Consider the following 24,650-nt stretch of genomic DNA (forward strand, 5'->3'; position numbering starts at 1 on the left):
CTTTGTATACTGCAGCCAGCATACTCAATCAGGTTTATTATCATCAGCATGTGTTATAAAATCAGTTAACTCAGCAGCAGCAGTTCAGTACAATACATGATAATATAGAAAGAAAAAAAAACAAGTAAATCAATTACAAAATATATGTATATTAAATAGATTGAAAGTAGTGCATAAACATAAATAAAATATATTAAAAAAGTGAGTGAGGTAGTGTTCATGGGGTCAATGTCCACTTAGGAATTGTATGGCAGAGAGGAAGAAGCTCTTCCAGAATTACTGAGTGTGTGCCTTCAGACTTCTGCACCTCCTTCCTGATAGTAACGAGAGGGGGCATGCCCGGGGTTATGAGGGTCCTTAATAATGGATGCCAAATTTCTGAGGCACCGCTCCTTGAAGGTGTCTTGGATACTACAGAGGCCAGTACCCAACATGCAGCTGACTAATCTTACAACTTCCTGTCGGTTCTTTTGGTCCTGTGCAGTAGCATTCCCCACCTCCACCCCCCATACCAGACAGTGATGCAACCTGTCAGAATGCTTTCCACAGTACGTCTATAGAAGTTTTCCAGTGTTTTAGTTGACAAACCAAATCTCTTCAAACTCCTAATGAAAATAGCCGCTGTCTTGCCTTCTTTATAGCTGCATCAATATGTTGTGTTCTACCAGCATTTTGTGTGTGTTGTTGTTTGAATTTCTAGCATCTGCAGATTTCCTCGTGTTTGCTCAATATGTTGAAACCAGGTTAAATTTTTAGAGATCTTGACACACAGCAACTTGAAATTGATCAATCTCTCCACTTCTGATCCCTCTGTGAGGACTGATTCGTGTTCCCTCATTTTACCCTTCCTGACATCCACTATCGGTTTGTCTTCTTGACATTGAGTGCAAGGTTGTTGCTGTGACACTACTCAACTAGCTGGAATATCTCACTCTTGTACGCCCTCTCATCTCCATCAGAGGCTCTACCAAAAATGGTTGTATCATCAGTAAATTTATTGACGGTCTTTGAGCTATGCCTAACCACACAGTCGTGGGTATAGAGAGAGTAGAGCAGTGGGCTAAGCACACACCCCTGAGGTGCACCAGTGTTGATCGTCAGTGAGGAGGAGATATTATCACCAATCTGCACTGATAGTGGTCTTCCGGTTGGGAAGCTGAGGATCCAATTTTAAAGGGAGGTACAGAGGCCCAGGTTCTGTAGCTTATCGATCAGGACTGTAGGAATGATGGTGTTAAAGGCTGAGTTATAGTCAACGAACAGCATTCTGACATGGGTGCTTCTATTATCCGTGTGAACTAAAGAGCCTTTGAGATTGTGACTGCCATAGATCTACTGTGGCGATAGGCAAATTGCGGTGGGTCTAGGTCCTTGCTGAGGAGTTCAGTCTAGCCATGACCAATCTCTCAAGGTAGTTCATCACCGTAGATGTGAGTGCTTCTGGACAGTGGTTATTAAGACAGCTTACTCTACTCTTCTCATGCACTGGTGTAATTGTCACCTTTTTGTAGCAGGTGGGAACTTCCGACCATAGCAGTGAGAGGTTGAAAATGTCCTGAGTACTCTCGCCAGTTGGTTGACACAAGTTTTCAGAGCCTTACCAGGCACTCCATTGGGGTGTCTCCTTGCAAAGGTTCACCCTCTTAAAAGACAGCCTGACATCAACCTCCAAGACAGAGATCACAGGGCACTGGGTGCAGCAAGGATCTTCACAGCTGTAGCTATATTCTCCCTCTCAAAGCAGGCATAGAAGGGATTAAGCTCATCAGGCGGTTAAGCATTACTGCCATTCATCCTATTGGGTTTCGCTGTGTAGGACGTAATGTCTTGCAAACCCTGCCAGAGTTGTTGTACATCTGATGTCACCTCCAACCTCGTGCGAAGTTGTCTCTTTGCCCTTGAAATAACCCTCCGCAAATCATACCTGGCTTTCTGGTACAGGCCTGGGTCGCCTGACTTGAATGCGACAGATCTAGCCTTCAGCAGACGACGTACCTCCTGGTTCATCCACGGCTTTTGGTTTGGGAATGTACAGTAAGCCTTTGTAGGCACGCACTCATCCACACAGGTTTTAATGAAGTCGGTAATAAGTGCAACATAGTCATCCAGACTCAAAGATGAATCCCTGAATACAGTCCAGTCTACCGATTCAAAGCAGTCCTGTGCTTCCCTTGTACATATCTTCTTGGTCTTCACTGCTGGTGCTGCAGACTTCAGTCTCTGCCTGTACTCAGGGAGTAGAAGTACAGCCAGGTGATCAGATTTCCCAAAGTGCGGGCGTGGAATAACATGTTAGGCATTCTTGATGGTGATGTAACAGTGGTCCAGTATGTTGTTTCCTCTGGTACTAAAAGTGATTTGTTGATGGTAATTATTTAGTGACTTTCAGGTTAAAATCCCCCAAAATGATGGTGAAGGTGTCAGGGTGAGCTGTTTCATGCAAGTTGATCCTATTGCTCAGGTCATCTGGAGCCTGTTTGACATTGGCCTGAGGTGGAATGTACACTGCTACCAAAAGGATCACAGAAATCTCCTGCGGTACTTAATTATGAGATATTCCAGGGCTGGTGAGACGAATTCGAATGGCACTGATACATCTGTGCACCAAGAGGAGCTGATCCTTTTTTTAAAATCTCCTCAACCCCAATTCCCAGCTTTCTCCCCGTTACCTTTGATGCCATGTCCAATCAAGAACCTATCAATCTCTGCCTTAAATACACCCAATGACCTGGCTTCCATAGCTGCACGTGGCAACAAATTCCACAAATTCACCAGCCTCTGGCTAAAGAAATTGCTCCGCATCTCTGTTTTGAATGGACGCCCCTCTATCCTGAGGCTGTGCCCTCTTGTCCTAGACTCTCCCACCATGGGAAACAACCTTTCCACATCTACACTGTCTAGTCCTTTCAACATTCAAAAGGTTTTGATGAGATCCCCCCTCATCCTTCTAAATTCCAGCAAGTACAGACCCAGAGCCATCAAACATTCCTCATATGATAACCCTTTCATTCCTGGAACCATCCTTGTGAATCTCTTCTGGACCCTCTCCAATGCCAGCACATCTCTTCTAAGATGAGGAACTCAAAACTGTTCACAATACTCAAGGTGAGGCCTCACCAGTGCCTTATAACACCTCAGCATCATCCTTGCTCTTGTATTCTAGACCACTTGAAATGAATGCCAACATGACATTTGCCTTCTTGACCACTTCGACATCCCATTTCAATGATAACCTCACCTCCACCTCGTCATTGATCATCCACCAGCTCTCCAGCCACCCATATGCTGTATGATGTTCTCTTCATCCAATCATCAGTTATAATTCTTTCCCCAACATTATTCCTACGATTACCTCCCTGAACCTCTCCAACCGTTCCCACTCTTGATTCGTGAACATCTCCCTAATTGCAAATTGTAGCCCTTTGACTTCTGCTGCATCACTTGCCTGGGAGAGTGGCCAAGACAGTGACAGAAAGCAGGCATTCTGTCATGCAGAATGACAGCAATAAGCTCTCCCTCCAAGGTTTCACTGCCCCGCAGATAAGAAAGCTCAGAACGCTCACTGATCTGAAGTGTGGACTGTATAACTGATTCAAAATCTCGGCAAGCCTCGCCAGGCTTGGTGATCTGGAAGAAATAATGGAGTCCAGAGCCTGACTTAGAGATCTTGTCACGGCCAGAGTCTAATGGACTATGGCCCACCTGTGGGGTGAGGTCACTACATTTCACATTACAGACAGTGCTGACGCAGCTTCTGTACAAACAAGTTGGTCTCCCTCAGTGACCCTATCAAGCAGTAGCGTCTCCTCTTGGTTACTCCCTCGAGGCTGTGCAGTGTCAAGCTCACAGGAAATGACTTCAAAATACAAATGCCGATGGGGAGGGTGAGGTGGCACTGTCCCCATTATTGACCTCACTCAACCTTTAACTGAAGGATTTAAAATAAAAGATTAATAGACATTGATTACTTTATCCAAGTAAGGGTGCATTATTAGTTGTGGACTTTCACTGCCTGGAAAGAATGAACAGAGAATATGGCCTGTGGCTGAAGGCAAACGTAGAAGGTTGTTCACGGAAGCGGGAGACTGAGAGAAAGGGATGGTTAAACGTTAAGATGACCACCAAGCATCCTGTGTACCAGCTCCAGCTTTTGTTCCATCTGAGGTGAAGGAGCATGGATGAAACATAAGAAAATACGAGTTCCAGTGAAATCAAGTAATATAGGAAGAGAATATAAAAAAATAGCAGGGGGTAGACCATTCAATCCCTTGCGCTTGTCCTACCATTCAATAATATCACAGTTGTTTTTGTTTACCTCAGTGTAATTCTTCCACACCAAACTTTTGTTCTCTTAATATCCAAAAATATAATTCCTTCAATACCTTGAATAAACTCAATGTGTGAACATACATTGTCTTCTTGTGTAGAGAATTGCAAAGTTTCCTTCCCTTTGGGTGAAGACATTTCTTCTCATCTGTACTCTGAATTCTTATTTTGAGACTCTACCTCCTGGTTCTAGACACCTCAGCTAAGAGAAAATAGAGCACCTCCCACACTCCCCAGAGCCTGATTTCAGCTCCATTCATACCAACCCTGTCAAACCTCTTAAAAATGTTATATACTTCAATGAGGTTGATGCTTATTCTTCCAAACTCAAGAGAGCACAAGTCCAGTGTGCTTAATCTCTCCTCTTATGACAGCCCTATCATCCCAGGAATCAATCTGATGAACCTTCACTGCATCCACTCTTTCACCACAATATCCTACCTCAGGTATGATCTGACCTCTATACCATATTCTAAATCCAGTCTCACTACATCAGCTTGCATCTTGTACTCAGTTAACCTTGCAATAATGACCGATATACTGTTTGCCTTTCCAATTGCTTATTTTCACTTTGGAGTAGCAAGACCAAGATCTGTACAAAAGCAGGCACCATTCAAATGAGCAAGCCTCGTTTCACGTGAGTTCCACTTGGGCCGATAAAAAAGTTTCAGCACATCTACCAGAGATGGAAACCATCTACAACAGGATGTCTATACCAGGCTCACAAAATCATGATGGACCTATCCCACCCCAGTAATCACCTGTTCAATCTCCTATCATCTGACAGTAAATACAGAAACATCTCTGCCTGGACATCCAGACTGGAAAAACAGCTTTTTCCCCAGGGCTGTCATACAACTGAACAATGCCTCTTCACTCATAGTCCATAGGTACTATGAACAATCTCTAAGTGCAATACTTGGGCATAATTCTTGCCGCTATTTTACATTCATCGGTATGTGTAACACTTGAATGGGACAGCCATGGCTTCTTTTAATTTTAGAGTTGTTTGTTTTTAATTTGGTTGTAACTCAGATGTCATTCCAAATAATACAGACATTATTTTTAAATGTAGCCATTGTGTTATTAGTAATTGAATTGCCTGCATTCTGTTTTGCACTGAATGAAGAGCACTTCAATCTCATTGTCCTCAGCAATGACAATAAAACTCTAATCACCCATTGTATTGACAGGCATTGGGGGGGGGGGGGGGTAAAAAAATTAAATCAAATCCTGAGAAATAAGTGACATAGGATCAGAAAATGTAGATTCTTTGGGGGTAGAGTTGAGAAACTGCAAGGGCAAAAGACCCTGAAGGGAGTTAAATACAGGCCTCCAAACAGTAGCCAGGATGTGGGCTACAAATTACATTGAGAAATAGAAAAGGCATGTAAAAAGGGCAATATTACGATAGTTTTGGGAGATTGCAATATGCTTGTGGCTTGGGACAAATCAGGTTGCTGCTGAATCCCAAGAGAAGGAGTTTGTAGAATACCTATGAGATGACTTTTTATAGCAGTTTGTGGTTGAGCCCACTAGGGAAAAGGAAATTTTGGACTAGATTTGATTAGGGAACTCAAGGAACCCTTAGGAGGCAGTGATCATAATATAATAGAATTCACCTTGCAGTTTGAGAAGGAGAAGCTAAAATTAGATTATTAGTATTACAGTGGAGTGAAGGAAACCACAGAAGTATGAGAAAGGAGCTGCCCAAAGTTGATTGGAAGGAGACACTAGCAGGGGTGATGGGAGAACATCAATGTCTGGAAGTTCTGTGAGTAATGCAGAAGATGCAGGATCAGTTCTTCCAAAAGAAGGGTTCTAATGGGAAGATGAGGCAACTGTGGCTGATGGAGGATGTCAATGAAAGCATTTAAGCAAAAGAAAGGGCTGTGGCGACCCACTTTATGCACAGGCAAACCGGCTCACAAATAGCCAGCGTGCGGGGGGAGACTTTGGTAATGCACCTCTGATGTCATTTCCGCCCGGAGAGGGCGGGCGCTAGGGATTAAATGCCAGTGCCACGAAGTTTGAATAAACTAGTCTTGAAACGACTTACCGACTGCGTGGCGTTATTTCAGCGCTGTGTGTAGCACATCGCTACATTGGTGACCCCGACGGTCCAAACGGGATTTGGACCAAAGATGACCGACTCTTCATCTGTTCACGCAGTTTCGCTAAAACTGCCAACTTTCTGGATGCTGCGACCATGCGTGTGGTTTAGCCAACCAGAAGCCCAGTTCCAGATTCGGCAGGTATCATCTGATTCCATGCATTACTACCACGTGGTGAGTGCCCTTGACCAGGAGACGGCCGCCCAGGTTGCAGATTTCATACAGTCGCCCCCGGAAAAAGGCAAATATGAAGCATTCAAAGCGCTGCTCATTGGGACCTTTGGCCTCTCACGGCATGAGCGGGGTGCCCGCCTGCTTCACCTGGACGGTTTGGGAGACAGACTGCCGTCAGCATTGATGAACGAGATGCTGGCCCTGGCTGATGGACACAAGCCCTGCCTCATGTTCGAGCAAGCGTTCCTAGAGCAACTGCCCGGGGACATACATCTGCTGCTGGCCGACACAGATTTCAATGACCCCTGGAGGGTGGCGGCCCGGGCAGACGTGCTGTGGAAAGCCAAGAGGGAGAGCGTGGCATCCGTCGGTCAGATTACCAGGCCACGCACCCAACAGCAGACCAGACCAGGCCCGGCAGGGGGGCGCACACAACACAGAGGCAGGAGTGAGGAAGCCAGTGAACAGTGGTGTTTCTACCACCAGCGGTGAGGCACAAAAGCCCACCGTTGTCGCCCGCCCTGCAAGAGCCAGGGCCAGCTGCCGCTAATGACTATGGCGGCTGGCCACCAGGACAGCCCCTTGTATGTCTGGGACAAACAGTCGGGACGCCACTTCTTGGTCGACACCGGAGCGGAGATCAGCATCTTGCCCCCGATGGGGTATGACACCCGCAACAGGAAGCCAGGACCCACCCCGAGGGCTGCAAATGGCAGCACAATATGGACCTACGGCACCCGCACAGTGTAGCTGCAGTTTGGCGCCAGCCGGTTCAGGTGGGACTTCACACTGGCCGTGGTGGCCCAACCACTCCTGGGGGCGGACATCTTGTGAGCTCACAGCCTACTGGTCAACTTGCAAAGGAAAAGACTGGTACATGCCGAGACTTTCCAGACATTCTCCCTGGGTGAAGCCAAGTTGCCGGACCCACACCTGGACTCCATCACGCTGTCGGACAACGAATTCACCAGAATCCTGGTGGACTTTCCATCAATTCTGGCACTGCAGTTCATGGCAGCCATGCCCAGACACGGGGTACAGCACCACATCCCGACCACGGGACCACCCCTCCACACCCGCGCACTAAGGCTCCCCCTGGAAAAGCTCCGACTGGCGAAAGAGGAGTTCAAGAGGATGGAGGAATTGGGGATCGTACGGAAGTCCGACAGCCCATGGGCCTCCCCCCTGCACATGGTGCCCAAAGCAGCCGGGGGTTGGAGACCATGCGGCGACTACCGCAGACTGAACGAGGCTACCACTCCAGACTGCTACCCCGTGCCACACATACAGGACTTTGCAGCAAACCTGCACGGGGCACGAATCTTTTCCAAAGTAGAACTCATCCGGGGATACCATCAAATCCCGGTGCACCCTGAAGACATCCCCAAAACAGCACTCATCACCCCTTTCAGCCTGTTCGAGTTCCTCCGAATGCCGTTCAGCCTGAAGAATGCTGCACAGACGTTCCAGCGGCTAATGGATGCGGTGGGACGCGACTTGGACTTTGTGTTCATCTATTTGGACGACATCCTTATAGCCAGCAGTTGTCGCCAGGAGCATCTGTCCCACCTCCGCCAGCTCTACTCCTGCCTGAGTGATTTCGGCCTCACGATCAACCCGGCCAAATGCCAGTTTGGTCTCGATTCCATCGACTTCCTGGGCCACAGGATTACCAAAGACAGGGCAACACCTCTGCCCGCCAAGGTAGACGTGATCCACCACTTTGCCCGGCCCAACACAGTCAAAGGTCTGCAGGAGTTCATTGGTATGGTGAACTTCTACCACTGTTTCCTCCCCTCAGCAGCCCGTATCATGCGCCCTTTGTACACCTTGATGTTGGGTAAAGGCAAGGACATTACTTGGGACAAGGAGGCCGCAGCCGCTTTCGTTAAAGCCAAGGAAGCCTTGGCAGATGCCGCGATGCTGGTGCACCCCAGAACGGACGTTCTGACCGCACTCACGGTGGACGCATCTGACACAGAAGTCGGTGGGGTGCTGGAGCAGCTCATCGTGGGGCGCTGGCAACCCCTGGCATTCTTCAGCAAGCACCTATGACCACCCGAACTCAAGTACAGGGCTTTCGACCGGGAGCTGTTGGCACTGTATCTGGCAATCCGGCATTTCAGGTACTTCTTAGAAGGCGTTCACCGCGTTCACGGACCACAAACCATTGACTTTCACGTTCACGAAGGTGTCCGATCCCTGGTTGGCTCGCCAGCAGCGACATCTGTCCTACATCTCCGAGTACACGACGGACATCCAGCATGTCTCGGGGAAGGACAACGTTGTGGTGGACGCACTCTCCAGACCAGCTGCCCAGGCCCTGTCCCTGGGGGTGGACTATGCAGCACTGGCGGAGGCGCAGCAGGCAGACGACGAGATGCCCAGCTACAGGACCGCAGTCTCGGATTTGCAGCTGCAGGACTTTCTCGTAGGCCCAGGTGAGAGGACCCTCCTGTGCAACGTGGCTACCGGCCAACCTCGCCCCATCGTCCCGGCAGCCTGGAGGCAGCGAGTTTTCGACTCCATACACGGTTTGGCGCACCCATCTATCAGGACAACCGTCCGGCTGATCTCCAGCAAGGTCGCGTGGCACGGACTTCGCAAGCAGGTCAGTGAATGGGCCAGAACGTGCGCGCAGTGCCAAACAGCCAAGGTGCAGCGGCACACTAAAGCCCCGCCGCAGCATTTCGAACCCACCCACCGGAGGTTCGACCACATTCATGTGGATATCGTGGGCCCCCTACCAGTGTCCCAAGGAGCGCGGTACCTCCTAACTATGGTAGACCGGTTCATGAGGTGGCCAGAGGGGGTCCCGCTCACCGACACATCTGCCGATTCCTGCGCCCGAGCACTGATCGCAACCTGGGTAACACGCTTCGGGGTACCGGCCCACATTACCTCTGACAGAGGCGCCCAGTTCACCTCCAGCCTGTGGTCGGCTGTGGCCAGCCTGTTGGGAACGCAGCTGCACCACACAACTGCCTACCACCCACAGTCGAACGGACTAGTGGAATGCTTCCACCGTCACTTGAAGTCGGCTCTCATGGCCCGCCTGAGAGGACCTAACTGGGTGGACGAGCTTCCCTGGGTCCTGCTTGGAATTCGCACAGCGCCCAAAGAGGATCTGCATGCCTCGTCGGCCGAGTTGGTGTACGGCGCACCCCTGGCCGTCCCAGGAGAGTTCATACCAGCCCCAAGGGGGCAAGAGGAAGAACCCGCAGCAGTCCTGGACAGACTACGCGAAAGGCTCGGCAACCTGGCCCCCGTACCAACTTCACAGCATGGACGGACCCCGACCCATGTACCCAAAGACCTGCAGAACTGTAAGTTTGTGTTTGTACGAAGGGGCGGACACCGGGCGCCGCTACAGCGGCCGTACGAGGGGCCGTTCAAGGTGATCAACAATGGGTTCACGTACATTCTGGACATTGGGGGGAGAGAGGAGGTTTTCACGGTGGACCGACTCAAACCAGCCCATGTGGACTTGGCGCAGCCGGTCGAGGTTCAGGCACCACGGCGCAGAGGCAGACCTCCCAAACAGAGGCTGATCCAGACTGTGGACATTGGGGGGTGTATCGCCGGTTCTGGGGGGGGGGGGGGGGTTATGTGGCGACCCACTTTCTGCGCAGGTGAACCAGCTCACAAACAGCCAGCGCGCGGGGGGAGACTTTGGTAATGCACCTCTGACATCATTTCCGCCCGGAGAAGGCGGGCGCTAGGGATTTAAATGCCAGCGCCGCGAACTTTGAATAAACTAGTCTCGAAACGACTTACCGACTGCGTGTCGTTATTTTAGCGTTGTGTGTAGCACATCGCTACAGGGCATACAATATAACAACTTGTATTGCTCATTAGTGGGAAGCTAAAGGAATAAGAAGCTTTTAAAAACTCAATAGAAGTCTACTAAAAAAGCAAAAAGGAGAGAACAGATGAAATGTGAATGTAAGCAGTCAATAATACAACAGAGGATACCAAGAGGTTTTTCAAATATGCAAAGAGTAAAAGATAGTCAAAAATCGACCCAGGCTGCTGGAAAGCTCGTGATGTGGGGGGAAAGAAATGGCTGAATAAGTATTTAGTGTCAGTGTAAGACACCAGCTGCATGTCAGAAATGCAAGAGTGTCATGGGCAGAAGTGAGGAAGGATTTATGAGCATTTGGAGAGACATAATCTGATTAGGGATAGTCAGTATGGCTTTGACAAGGGCACATCGTGCCTTATAAGCCTAATTGAATTTGTTGGGGATGTAACAAAACACATTGATGAAGGTAGAGCCGTGGATGTAGTGTGTATGGATTTCAATAACACACTTGATAAGGTTCCCTGTGCAAGGCTCCTTCAGAAAGTAAGGAGGCATGGGATCCAAGGAGACCTTGCTTTGTGGATCCAGAATTGGCTTGCCAACAGAAGGCAAAGGGTGGTTGTAGATGGTTTGTATTCTGCACAGAGGTTGGTGACCAGTGGTGTTCCACAGGGATCTGTTCTGGGACCCCTCCTCTTTGTGATTTTTATAAATGACCTGCATGAAGAAGTAGAAGGGTGGGTTCATAGGTTTTCTGATGATACAAAGGTTGGAGATGTTGTGGATAGTCTGGAGGGTTGTTAGAGGTTACAGCAGGACATCGATAGGATGCAGAACTGAGCTGAGAAGTGGCAGATGGACTTCAACCCAGATAAGTATGAAGTGGTTCATGCTGGTAGGTCAAATTTGAAAACAGAATATAATATTAATGGTAAGACTCTTGGCAGAGTGGAGGATCTGAGAGATCTTGGGGTCCATGCCCAAAGGACGCTCAAAGCTGCTGTGTAGGTTGACATTGTTAAGAAGGGATATGGTGTGTTGGTCTTTATCAACCGTGGGATTGAGTTCAAGAGCCGTGAGGTAACGTTACAGCTATATAAGACCTTGGTCAGACCCCACTTGGAGTATTGTGTCCTGTTCTGGTCAGCTCACTACAGGAAGGATGTGAGTACTATAGAGAGAGTGCAGAGGAGATTTAAGGATGTTGTCTGGATTGGAGGGAATACTTTATGAGAATAGATTGAGTGTATGATGCACCATCAATAACTCTCGGAGATGTGAGGCGAGATATAAGCTCTTATTGGCTGAAAGAAAGAACAAGCAGCAAGTGACCACCACACAACATCCTAGAGACTGAGGAAGGGGCTGTGCCTCCAATCGCCTTTATACTGGGGCCTGTGGGAGGAGCCACAGGAGCAGTCAGCGGCGGGGGGGGGGGGGGGGGGGGCGTGTCCAGACAGGTATATGTAGTTCACCACAGTGTACTTGGCCTTTTCTCGTTGGGGTGACAGAGGATGAGAGGTGACCTGATAAAGGTGTATAAGATGATGACAGGCATTGATCATGTGGATAGCCAGAGGCCTTTTCCCAGGGCTAACACAAGGGTGCATAGTTTTAAGGTGCTTGGAAGTAGATACAGGTGGGATTTCAGAGATAAGATTTTCACACAGAGATTGGTGGGTGTATGGAACGGTGGTAGAGGCGGATACAATAGAGACTCTTAGATAGATACATGGAGCTCAGAAAAACAGAGGGCTATGTGCTGGGGATATTCTAGGCAATTTCTAGAGTAGGTTCCATGGTCGACACAACATTGTGGGCCGAAGAACCTGTAATGTGCTGTTGATTTCCATGTTCTATAAAATTATAGGGCTGGTAGCTTGACTTCAGTATTTGGCAAGATGTTAGAGTCTATTGTTAAAGATGAGGCTTCAGAATACTTGAAGGCACATGATAAAATAGGCCAAAGTCAGTATGATTTCCAAAAGGGGAAATCTTGCTGACAAATCTGTTGGAATTCTTTGAAAAAATAATAGGCAGAATAAACAAAGGAGAGTCAGTGGATGCTGTTAACTTGGATTTTCAGAAGAGCTTTGACAAGGTGCCATGCATGAGGCTGCTAAACAAGCTAACAGCCCACAGTATTGCAAGAAAATACTAGGATGGACAGAAGATGGCTGCCAGCGCTTAATGGTGTTTCACAGCGGCTGGTGTTGGGTCTGTGACATTTCTCTTTATATATTAATGATCTAGATGGCTTTGTGTATTATGCAGATGATACAAAGATAGGTAGAAGGGCACGTAGCATTGAGGAAGCAGCAAGTGTGAAAAAGGACAGATCGGGAGAATGGGCATATAAGTAGCAGATGGAATACAGCATTGGGGAATGTACAGTCATGCAATTTGGTAGAAGAGATAAATGAGTAGACTAGTTTCTAAACAGGGAGCTAATTCAGATATTAGATGTGCAAAGGAATTTAGGAGACTGAGTTCGGGATTACATCAAAGTTAACTTGCAGGTTAAGTTGATAGTGAGAACAGTAATGCAATCAATGTTAGTGTTCATTTGCTAGAAAATGAAAGCAAGGATGTAATGCTGAGGTTTTATAAGACATTACTCAAGCTAAATTATATTGAGTGGTTTTGAGCCCCATATCTAATAAAGGATGTACTGGCACTGGAGAGGATCCAGAAGAGGTTCACGAGAATTATCCCAGGGATGAAAGGGTTAATGTATGAGTAACATTTGATAGCTTTGTACTTGCTGGAGTTTAGAAGATAGGGCAAGAATCTCATTGAAACCTAATGAATATTGAAAGGCCTAGATAGACTGGACACGGGGAGGATGTTTCTAATAGTAGGGGAGGATGTTTCTAATAGTAGGAGAGTCTAGGACTGGAAAGCACAGCCTCAGAATAGAAGGGTGTCACTTTAGAACTGAGATGAGAAGGAATTTGTTTAGCTAGAGGTCAGTGAATCTGTGAAATTCATTGCCACAGATGGCTGTGGAGTCACTGGGTATATTTAAGGTCCTTGGTCAAAGTACATCAAATTTATGGGGAGAATGGGGGCTGAGAGGGAAAATAAATCAGCCATGATGGAGTGGCAGAGCAGTCCTGATGGGCCAAATGGCCAAATTCTACTCCTATGTCTCATGGGCTTATGCACTCATGTGTCTTACTTGCAGAGATTTGTGCATAAGGTCATCCAACTTTTAATTTTCTTTCCATATTTAGAAAATTACCCTGCCTTTATTCTTCCCTTCGCCCAGTGTGGATGACCTCCTGTTTGTCCAGGTTTTGTAGTCTTGGCCAAATCTCTGCAAGTCCCAGTTGCGCTGCATTTGCCTTGCTATTGATGTCATAAAGTCTTAACTAGAGGTTTCAAAAGGAAAGATTAGGTGAACTAATCCCAATCAGCAGAATCACTGTGAATCAGAAACTGATTTTTATACTGTGGCTTGGAACTACAAAGCTGCGTGTGATCACGGTCATGCTGAAAACATCACATAAGAGTATTTTGATAGGAAACCTTCAAGCAATTAAACTGTATAAGTTTCTCCAGAATTTTGCGTGTGTTGCTTTAAAGTACTGGATTAAACATGGGATTCTGCCTTAACCAACCAAGAGTCAGTGTTCAGAACAGTAACATGTTTAATTTCCCAATCTTCTGATGGGGGGAGGGGGGTTAGGGGTCATGTAGGAGAACATTAATAAAAGTGTTAATTTGACATCAAACTCTTTCATGATATTTATTAGAAATATGACCATAAGATCATAAGACTTAGGAGCAGAATTAGGCCATTCAGCCATTGAGTCTGCTCCACTATCCCATCATGGCTGATCCCGAATCTCACCCAACCCCATACACCTGCCCCTTCCTTTGATGCCCTAACTGATCAGGAAGCTATGAACTTTGCTTTAAATATACCTCACTCAAGCTTAACTGAAGGATTTAAAATAAAAGATTAATCTATTAATCTTAAATATACCCATGGACTTTGCCTCCACCGCAGTCTCTTGCAGAGCATTCCACAGATTCACTACTCTCTGGCTAAAAAAATTCCTCCTTACCCCTGTTCTAAAAGGTGGCCTGTCAATTTTTGAGGCTGTGCCCTGTAGTTCTGGATACCCACACCACAGGAAACATCCTCTCCACATCCACTTTATCTAGTCCTTTCAACATTCGATAGGTTTCAATGAGATTCCCCCCAACCCACATTCTTCTAAAATCCAGGCCGAAAGCAGCCTCAACAAATATTGCCTGGTAGCCCTCACATTCACTGTGATGAAGTGCTATGAGAGGTTGGTCATGGTCCGAATTAACCCCTACCTGAGCAAGGAGCTGGATACGCTGTCATTTGTCTATTGCTGAAACAGGTCTACAGCAGATGCAATCTTACTGGCTTGGCCTTGGAGCACGTGGACAACAGCAATACCTACTTCAGGCTGCTCTTTGCTGATTACAGCTCAGCACTCAACACCATTATCCCCTCAATACTAATCAATAAGCTTCAAATTCTGGGACTTGATACCCTACCCTGCAATTGGATTCTCGAGTTTCTCATCAGAAGACCATGATCAGTTCAGATCAGTCATAACATCCCCTCACAAACAATCACCATAGCGCACCTCAAGGATACATAGAACATAGAAAACCTACAGCACAATACAGGCCCTTCGGCCCACAAAGTTGTGCTGAACATGTCTCTACCTTGGAAATTACTAGGGTTACCCATCGCCCTCTGTTTTACTAAGCTCCATGTACCTATCCAAAAGTCTCTTAAAAGACCCTGTCGTATCCCCCTCCACCACCATTGCCGGCAGCCCGTTCCACGCACTCACCATTCTCTGTGTAAAAAACTTACCCCTGACATCTCCTCTGTACCTACTCCCAAGCATCTTAAACCTGTGCCCTCTTGTGGCAACGATTTCAGCCCTGGGAAAAAGCCTCTGACTATCCACACGATCAATGCCTCTCATCATCTTATACACCTCTATCAGGTCACCTCTCATCCTCCATCGCTCCAAGGAGAAAAGGCTGAGTTCACTCAACCTGTTTCCATACATGCTTAGCCCAGTGCTCTACTTTCTGTACTCTCATGATTGAATGGCTAAACACAGCTCAAGTGCCATCTATAGAATTCACCAATGACAACTCTTGTTAGCAGATCGCAGACAGGGAGAGAGGTTGATTGGCTGTTTGAGTGGTGTTGCACAACAAACTTGCATTTGATGTCGATAAGAATAAGGAATTGATTGCAGTCTTCAGGGTGGGCAAGTCATGAGGACACACAGCAGTCTCCATTGAAGGGTCAGTTGTGGAATGGATGAGTAGCCTCAGGTTCCAGGACATCAGGAAGATGGCCCCTAAGGATGACCTGCCAGGAGAATGCCTCAGACAGCGGGCAGGGGACATGGAAATGGAAGTGGGTGAAGCAGAGCCAGAGGACCAGAGGCCATGGCAGGACAAGTCACTGCACGGGATGTACCATCAGAGGTGGCTGAGAGAAGAAAGTCCTGCCAATGGCTGGAAGTGGCAGGGCTGAGGGACGGCACAGAAGTGCTGCTCATGGCTGCACAAAGGTAATAGGAACAGGGGTCTGTCACACCAGACAAGACCCACGATGCAGACTGTGCAGGAATCTGCTGAAACCATCCAGCATATAGCAGCAGGGTGCATGATGCAGGCAGGAATAACTAACACTGAATGGCACAACCAAGTTGAGGGAATTGTGTACAGGAATGACTGGGCTGAATAAGGATTGGACACTCCCAAGTCCAAATGGAAAACACCCGAGAAAGTAGTGGAGAATGTCAGAGCTAAGATCCTGTGAGACTTCCAAATACAGACTGATAAGCAGGTACTGGCCAACCAACCAGACACAGTAATGGCGGACAAGGAACAGAAGGAAGCAATTGTGATCGATGTGGCAATCCCGAATGACAGTAACATCAGGAAGAATGAATCTGAGAAGCTGGAGAAATACCAGGGCTTGAAAGTACAGACAGAAAGGATGTGGAAGGTTAAAGCCAGAGTAATCCCGCTGGTGATACAAGCAATTGGAGCTGTGACTTCAGACTGGGAGAGTGGCTCCAACAAATCCCAGGAACAACATCTGAGATCCCGGTCCAGAAGACAGCACTATTAGGAACAGCAACTGCACTGACCCCTCAAGCTCCCAGGCCTCTGGTAGAGGACTCGAGATTGAGGGAAAAATACACATACACACCACCCATAAGAGGTGAGAAATATACATCAAATATATTGTAACTTAAAATAATTTTTAATATATTGCACTCTACTGCTATCACAAAAAAACAAATTTCACAACATATGTCAGTGATAGCAATCTGATTCTGTAGAATGTTTTTTTTAACTCAGTTCCTGGAAGGCCTGGCTGTGATTTTGACTATGTAGCCTATATTCTCATATCATTTTCTCTTATCAATCCCTTATCATCATGGTTTCCTCAGAGTACGGCAGATATGGCAATCAGACCTGAAGGCTTTTCGATACACAGGATGGACTGAAAGGCAAAAAGTGGAGGTATGTGTTTTATGATAAACTATCTGTGGTGTTCTGATGTGACACTTCTGTCATACTCATGTCACCCTGACCTTGAACACCTAAAAACCGAATGACTCTATTTACCAAGAGAGTTCTCCGTAATCCTGATGACAGTTGCCATACAACCAGCGGCCGACTATGATGAAGCACTTGAGATACTGCATGATGCCATCTCCAAACAAGAAACAGTCCATCCTGACACATTTCAAATCATAGTCAGAGACTTCATCCAGGCTTGTTTGAAGAAATCCCTGCCCAATTACCATCAGCATATAACCTGTAGCACCAGAGGTCCCAACACACTAAACCACCGTTATACTAAGTTAAGGAATGCCTACAGTTCCATGCCCAGACTGGGTAAATCTGATCACTGGCTGTGCCTTCTCCTACCTGCATACAGACAGAGGCTAAAGAGCAAAGCTCCAGAGATTAGAACAACAAAGAGGTGGTTGTGAGAGGCAGAGGAGTGGCTATGGGATTGCTTTGAGTCGGTAGACTGGGCCGTGTTCAAGGACTCATCCTTGGATCTGAGTGAATACACTACAGTTGTCACACAGTTATAAGAACAGTCATAGATGAATGTGTCCCCACAAAACCATTCAGAGTCTTCCCCAACCACAAGACGTGGTCCCAATCCCAACCGTGAGATCCACAATCTCCTGAGGGCCAGATCAGTGACATTCCAGTCTGGTGACCAAGTTTAGGTAGAAACTCCGGAAAGCCATCTCACAGGTGAAGTGGCAATTCTGAACAAAACTTGAATCAATGCTGGATGCTCCACAGCTGTGACAGGGATTGAATGCAATCATCTCCTACAAGGTGAAATCAAGTGACATAGGTGACAGCATGGCTTCACTTCCAGGTGAGCTCAACGCCTTCTGTGCTCACGCTCGCTGTCAGAATATGGAAGAACTATCACAAACTCCCACAGCACCTGATGATCCTGTGATGTCAGTCTCTGAGGCTGATGCCCAAACATCCTTCAGGAGGGAGGACCCACAGAAAGCTTCCGGCCCAGATGGCCAAGTACTGAATACCTGTGTTGATCAACTGGCTGGAGCGTTCACTGAGATCTTTAATCTCTCACATCAGCAGTCTGATGTGCCCACCTGCTCAAGCAGACTTCAATTATAACAGTGCCTAAGAAAATAAATAACCTGCCTCAATAACTATTGTCCAGTAGCACTTACATCCACAGTGATGAAGTGTTTTGAGAGTTTGGTGATGAAACATACCAACTCCTGCTGGAGAAGCGACTTGGATCCGCTCCATTTTGCCAACCAGCACAACAGGTCAGTAGCAAGTGCTGCTTCATTGGCTCTTCACTCAGCCCCGGGACATCAGGACAGCAAAGATGCATACATCAGAATGCTCTTCATGGATCACTGCTCAGCATTCAATACCATCATGCCCTCAAAACTAATCAATAAGCTTCAGGACCTTGGCCTCAATACTTCCTCGATTTCCTGACTTGCAGACCCCAGTCAGTTCAGATTGGCAACATCATCTCCTCTACGATCTCCATCAGCACAGGCGAACCACAGGGCTTAGCCTCCTGCTCTACTCATTTTACACTTCAGACTGTGTGGCTAAGCACACTCCAATGCCTTATGTAAGTTTGCTGACGACACTACTGTCATAGGCTAAATCAAAGGTGGTGATGAATCAATATATAGAAGGGAGCTTGAAAATCTGGCTGAGTGGTGCCACAACAAGTCCCTTACTGAAAGTCAGCAAGACCGAGGAGCTGATTATTGATTTCAGGAGGAGGAAACCAGAGGTCCATCAGCCAGTCCTCATCGAAGGATCAGAGGTGGAGAGGGTGAGCAACTTCACATTACTGGGTGTTATCATTTTGAAGGATCTGTTCTCGGCCCATGGCAGTGCCTCTACTTCCTTAGGAGTTTGCAAAGGTTTGGCATGACATATAATATTTTGACAAACTTCAATAGATGTGTGGTAAAGAGTATATTGACTGGTTGCATCACAGCCTGGTATTGAATCACCAATGCCCTTGAATGGAAATCCTACAAAAGGCAGTAGTTTCAGCCCAGTGGATTTGTAGGTAAAGCCCTCCCAATCATTGAGCACATTTACACGGAACATTGTTGCATGAAAGCAGCATCCATTGTCACAGATGCCCACCACCCAGGCGTGCTCTTTTCTTGCTACTGCCATCAGAAAAAAGGTACAGGAATGTCAAGACTCACACCATCACCTTCAGGAAAAAGTTATTACCCCCTCAATTATCAGGCTCTTGAACCAGAGGGGATAACTTCACTTGCCCCATCACTGAAATGTTTCCATAACCAATGGATTCACTTTCAAGGACTCCATCTCATGTTCTTGGAAACAGGTTGTCCAAGTTTTCCTCATAATTTAACCAAACTCTGGATTATCATTCTTCAAATCCATTCTGGACTCTTGTTGAGACTAATGTATCCTTCCAAGAGTGTGGTGCTCTAAACTGCACACAATTCTCCAAGGCTTTGTATACTTCCAGCATAACTTCTAACCCTTGTTTCGTTATCCATTAAATGAGGTTTGATCTTCCATAGACGTTTGATTTCTTTGTGATGTTCTATGGCATTTTAAAGTCAAAGGCACAATTTACTTTGACATGGCATTTTTATGAACGAGGTCCTTGTGCTACTAAATCTCTTTTGTCCTCCACCATCTCTAGCTTTCCATGCTGACAATATTCTCTTCCATCATTTTTAGGTTGAGCACCTAAAAATTGTAACTAGATTATTCTCACACTTGACCACATTGTTTCATTTGCAATAAAATCAGAATTCTGGAAACATTCAGCAGGCCAGACGACATCCATAAAGAGGGGGAAACAAAGTCAGAGCATCAAGCCAATCATTGCCCAAAACTGCACACAATATTCTTCTGTGGCTGAACCAGTGTTTTATAAACTTTCTTCCAGCATTAAACGGATCATATTTGTGTTAATTATATTCCACTCACCTTTGTGTCGAATAGATTATCTTTTGATATTTTTGCCACTGATGCACCATCAATAACTCTCTGAGATGTGAGGCGAGATATCGGCTTTTATTGACTGGAAGAAAGAACAAGCAGCAATTGACCACCATGCTACATCCTGGAGACTGAGGGCCGGGCTCAGGCCCCAATCGCCTTTATACCGGGGTCTGTGGGAGGAGCCACAGGAGCAGTCAGCGGGGGGCGTGTCCAGACAGGTATATGTTGTTCACCACAGCCACAAAACACTGATCTGCAAATTCTGTATTTTCTAGACCATTATCTCCACTTGCATCAGGTTTATTCCTCTGACAACCAGAGTATGCATCATAGGGTGATACCTCACAGGCAGAAGCCATTCTGCTTAGGCCTGCCCTTTCCAAAGGCCATCAATTTGACCTACCTACTCCTTTGTTTTCCTGCAGAATAAAAGAGATCAGTAATTACCCAATTTTGCTTTGTATCAAATCTGATTCCACCAGCAAGTTTTTGATAACATTTGGCAAAATCTTTAATTTACAGTTATTTGTATAGCACTGTTCAAAAATCTTGGGCACCCTAGATTTTTTATATGGTTTCAGAGGGTATGGGCCCTGATCTCAACATCAATGAGGCTGTCTGGGATTACCTGGAGACACAGAAGCAAGCCAGATATTCAAAGTCTGCAGAAGAACTGTGGTGAGTTCTCCAAGATGCTTGGAACAACCTACCCCAGTCTATTTCTTATAAAATTGCTCAACAGTGTACTTAAGTAAATGGTCACACCAAATATTGATTTGATCTAGTTTTTTTAATTGCACTTTATAGTCATTTTTTTTGATATTTAGAAAAAAATCATTTCATTATTTTGAAAGCATCTTTGCTTTACAGGAATTTTTTACATGTGCCTAAGACTTTTGTACAGTCTTGTATGTGCAAACAAATAAAAATAACATCACATATGTGGAAGTCAAATTCATTTATTTAAGATCTATTTATTTACATTTTTCTTACAGAGACGAATGGTTCAGGATGTTACAAGGTGGGCGTCGATGGCGGACCCAAATGCAAGACACAGACACTGGAGTACTAGGGACAGGACTAGGTTTATCGAGATAGCAAGGGGAGTACAGAAGAAACGATACTGGACATTGACACACAGGCCCTGGTTGAGATTAGGATACAGGCCCAGGGCTAGGACTCTGAGCCAGGGACCCAGAACCTGGGTCTTGACTCCGGCTTGCCCGGGATCTAGGCGAGGATGAGATGTGGCTACAGGACTGGACATGGAAACCCTGCACAGGATGAGAACACGAAGCCTTGACTAGGTCTAGTGAGACCGGAAACATAGAAGGGAACAGTCCAGCAGGGAATACTTGTCTGAGAAGTATTTATGTGCCGGCTCACAATGAGAATCAGGTGCCTTAATTAAGGCACCCAGCAGAACAAGGGAGAAAACAGGAAAACCCGGAACAAGGATCGATGGACTGGACCATGAACCGGAATGCGAATTTCATGGACTGGACTATGACACAGGATGGGGATGAAATATGATCCAAGTGGCTTTGACTGTGGAATGATTATTGGTGCCAGATGGGACTAACTCAGAAACTGTTATCTCCTAGAATACCCTTGCACAACAGTCTCTTGAGTTTACACAGAATGGTGCAAAAAACAGAAAACATCCAGTGAGTGGCAGTTTTCTGTGGGCAAAAAGTCCTTGTTAATGAGAGAGGCCAGAGGAGAATGGCCAGGAAGGCAAAAGTAACTCAAACAACCATGCACTCCAACAGTGGTGTGCAGAAGAGCACATTGGAATGCACAACACATTAAACCTTGACTACAGCATCAGAAAACCGTCTAAAGCAGAAGGCCACTCCTGTACCTATTAAAGTTGCCACGGAGGGTATAAACCGAAGCTAAGTGCAAATATTCCTATTTAAGATTCTAATTCAGAAAATTAACCACAGCACACACTTTCCAGTAATGGCTGCAAAGACACACCTGCTGTTCTGTGTTCAGTCAACTATCTTCTATGCTCACAGTGCATTCTTTTCAAGTAGAAACAAAATGATCATGAAACCACTTTGCTGAGTCTTTCTATTCAGTCTGTAAATGTATTCACACTTCATTGTGACTCACAATTTTAACTTCAATTTATTTCTTCTTGCAAAGCAAAAAACCCTGGAAGTTTGAAACAAACACAGGCCATAAAATATAGGAGTCAAGTTAGGTCTTTCAGCTCACTCTCCTTATTCTTTGCATGGACTGTACTTTTTCTATAGCTGCTGTACTTCATTCTGCATTATTGTTTACCTGGTTCTACCTCAATGCACTGTGTAATGAAATGATCTGTATGAACAGTATGCAAGATAAACTTCATCTTAGTACAGTACATGTGACAATAATAATCCCATTACAAAAACCTTTATCTTTTCATTAAACAAGAATCTCTCAATCGCTGCCTTTAATATACCCAATGACTTGGGTATATTCGATTTCCAGAAGGCATTTGATAAGGTCCCACCCACATAGGAGATTGGTGGGTAAAATCAAAGCTCATGGCATTGGGGGGGAAGACATTGACATGGATAGAAAACTGGTTGGCAGATAGAAAGCAAAGGGTAGCGGTGAATGGGTGTTTCTCGGAATGGCAGGTGGTGACTAGTGGGGTGCCACAGGGCTCAGTATTGGGACCACAGCTGATTACAATTTACATCAACGATTTAGATGAAGGCTTTGAGAATAACATCAGCAAATTTGCTGATGATACTAAGCTGGGTGGTAGTGTGACATGTGATGAGGATGTTAGGAGAATTCAGGGTGACTTGGATAGGCTGGGTGAGTGGGCAGATACTTGGCAGATGACGTTTAATGTGAATAAGTGTGAGGTTATCCACTTTGGGAGTAAGAACAGGAAGGCAGATTATTATCTGAGCAGTGTAAAGTTAGGTAAGGGAGAAATACAAAGAGATCTCGGAGTCCTTGTTCATCAGTCACTGAAGGTGAATGAGCAAGTGCAGCAGGCAGTGAAGAAGGCTAATAGAATGTTGGCCTTTATTACAAAGGGAATTGAGTACAAGAGCAAGGAAATCCTCTTGCATTTGTACAGAGCCGTGGTGAGACCACACCTGGAGTATTGTGTACAGTTTTGGTCTCCAGGGTTAAGGAAGGACATCCTGGCTGTAGAGGAAGTGCAGCGAAGATTCACGAGGTTAATTCCTGGGATGTCCGGACTGTCTTACGCAGAGAGGTTAGAGAGACTGGGCTTGTACACGCTGGAATTAAGGAGATTTAGAGGAGATCTGATTGAAACATATAAGATTATTAAGGGATTGGACAAGATAGAGGCAGGAAATATGTTCCAGATGCTGGGAGAGTCCAGTACCGGAGGGCATGGTTTGAGAATAAGGGGCAGGTCATTTAGGACAGAGTTAAGGAAAAACTTCTTCTCCCAGAGAGTTGTGGGGGTGTGGAATGCACTGCCTTGGAAAGCAGTGGAGGCCAATTCTCTGGATGCTTTCAAGAAGGAGCTAGATAGGTATCTTATGGATAGGGGAATCAAGGGATATGGGGACAAGGCAGGAACCGGGTATTGATAGTAGATGATCAGCCATGATCTCAAAATGGCGGTGGAGGCTCAAAGGGCCGAATGGTCTACTTCTGCACCTATTGTCTATTGACATGGTCTCCAGGGCACCTCTGAGGCAGCAAATTCTACAGATTCACTGCTCTCTGAATTTCCTTCTCATCCCAGATGTGAAGCAACTTTTCTTTATTCTGAGGTTGTGCCCTTAGATCCTAGATTCTCCTAGTAATGGGAAAAATCCTCCCCATATCCACTCTATTCAGTTCTTTCGGCATTGGTGCTGTAGAAATAGTAATCAGAAAATGCTGGAGATTCAATGCTCAGGCAGAATCTGTGGAGAACTAGTCAAACCTGTTTCTCCTTGCACAAACTCTGTGTGAGCCATTTGAAGTGTTGTTTTTATCCCCCTGCACCCACTCAAAAAAACCTTTAAAACATTCCTTCTTGGCATTCTGTACATATTTACATTAATAACTTGTCTTTCAGGCCTTGCTCAATTTCTCCCAAACTTCTGCATTCTTCTCAATTCCCCCCCGGGATGAAAGGATGAAGAAGGATTTCTGCTCTTACCCACAGGCTAAGGTATGCCAAAGTTTATGGTGAAGGGGGGAAAAAGCCCATAAAGAAACCTCGGATCAGCAATGAAAGGATCAGCATTCTTGCCCTCGTTAGCCAAAGAAATGTAATACTATCAGGGGCAGCTTTTTTTAAAAAAAAAGGCATCTGTCGGCAACATTGAAAAAAATCAATTTCTTGAAGTTTAATTGTTACAGGTTGGTGTCTTTAAGTAGCTGCGATGAAATTGCACCTTTAAAAGCCTCTCGGGAAAAAAAAACAAAGTTGCTGACTTCATCCTTTAAAAAGGATAACAGCTTCCAGATGGCCTCCCCCTCCTGTTTACAGCGCGGCGGCTGACGCAGCGTGACCTTTCTCCCAGTTTCCCGAGCCGAGTTCATGCAGTTCGCGTTGACTTAAAAGTCCAGCAGCCCGGCGGACCTGGTCGAGAGCAGGCGCAGGGCGGGGGGAGGAGGGGCCGTCGCGGCGTTCCCGCCAATCACGCCGGTGACGAAGGGTGCCCACGCCAGGGATCAGCCTCTGATCACGC

The sequence above is a fragment of the Hemitrygon akajei genome, chromosome 9 (genome assembly GCF_048418815.1).
Source record: "Hemitrygon akajei chromosome 9, sHemAka1.3, whole genome shotgun sequence".
Taxonomy (NCBI): Eukaryota; Metazoa; Chordata; class Chondrichthyes; order Myliobatiformes; family Dasyatidae; genus Hemitrygon; species Hemitrygon akajei.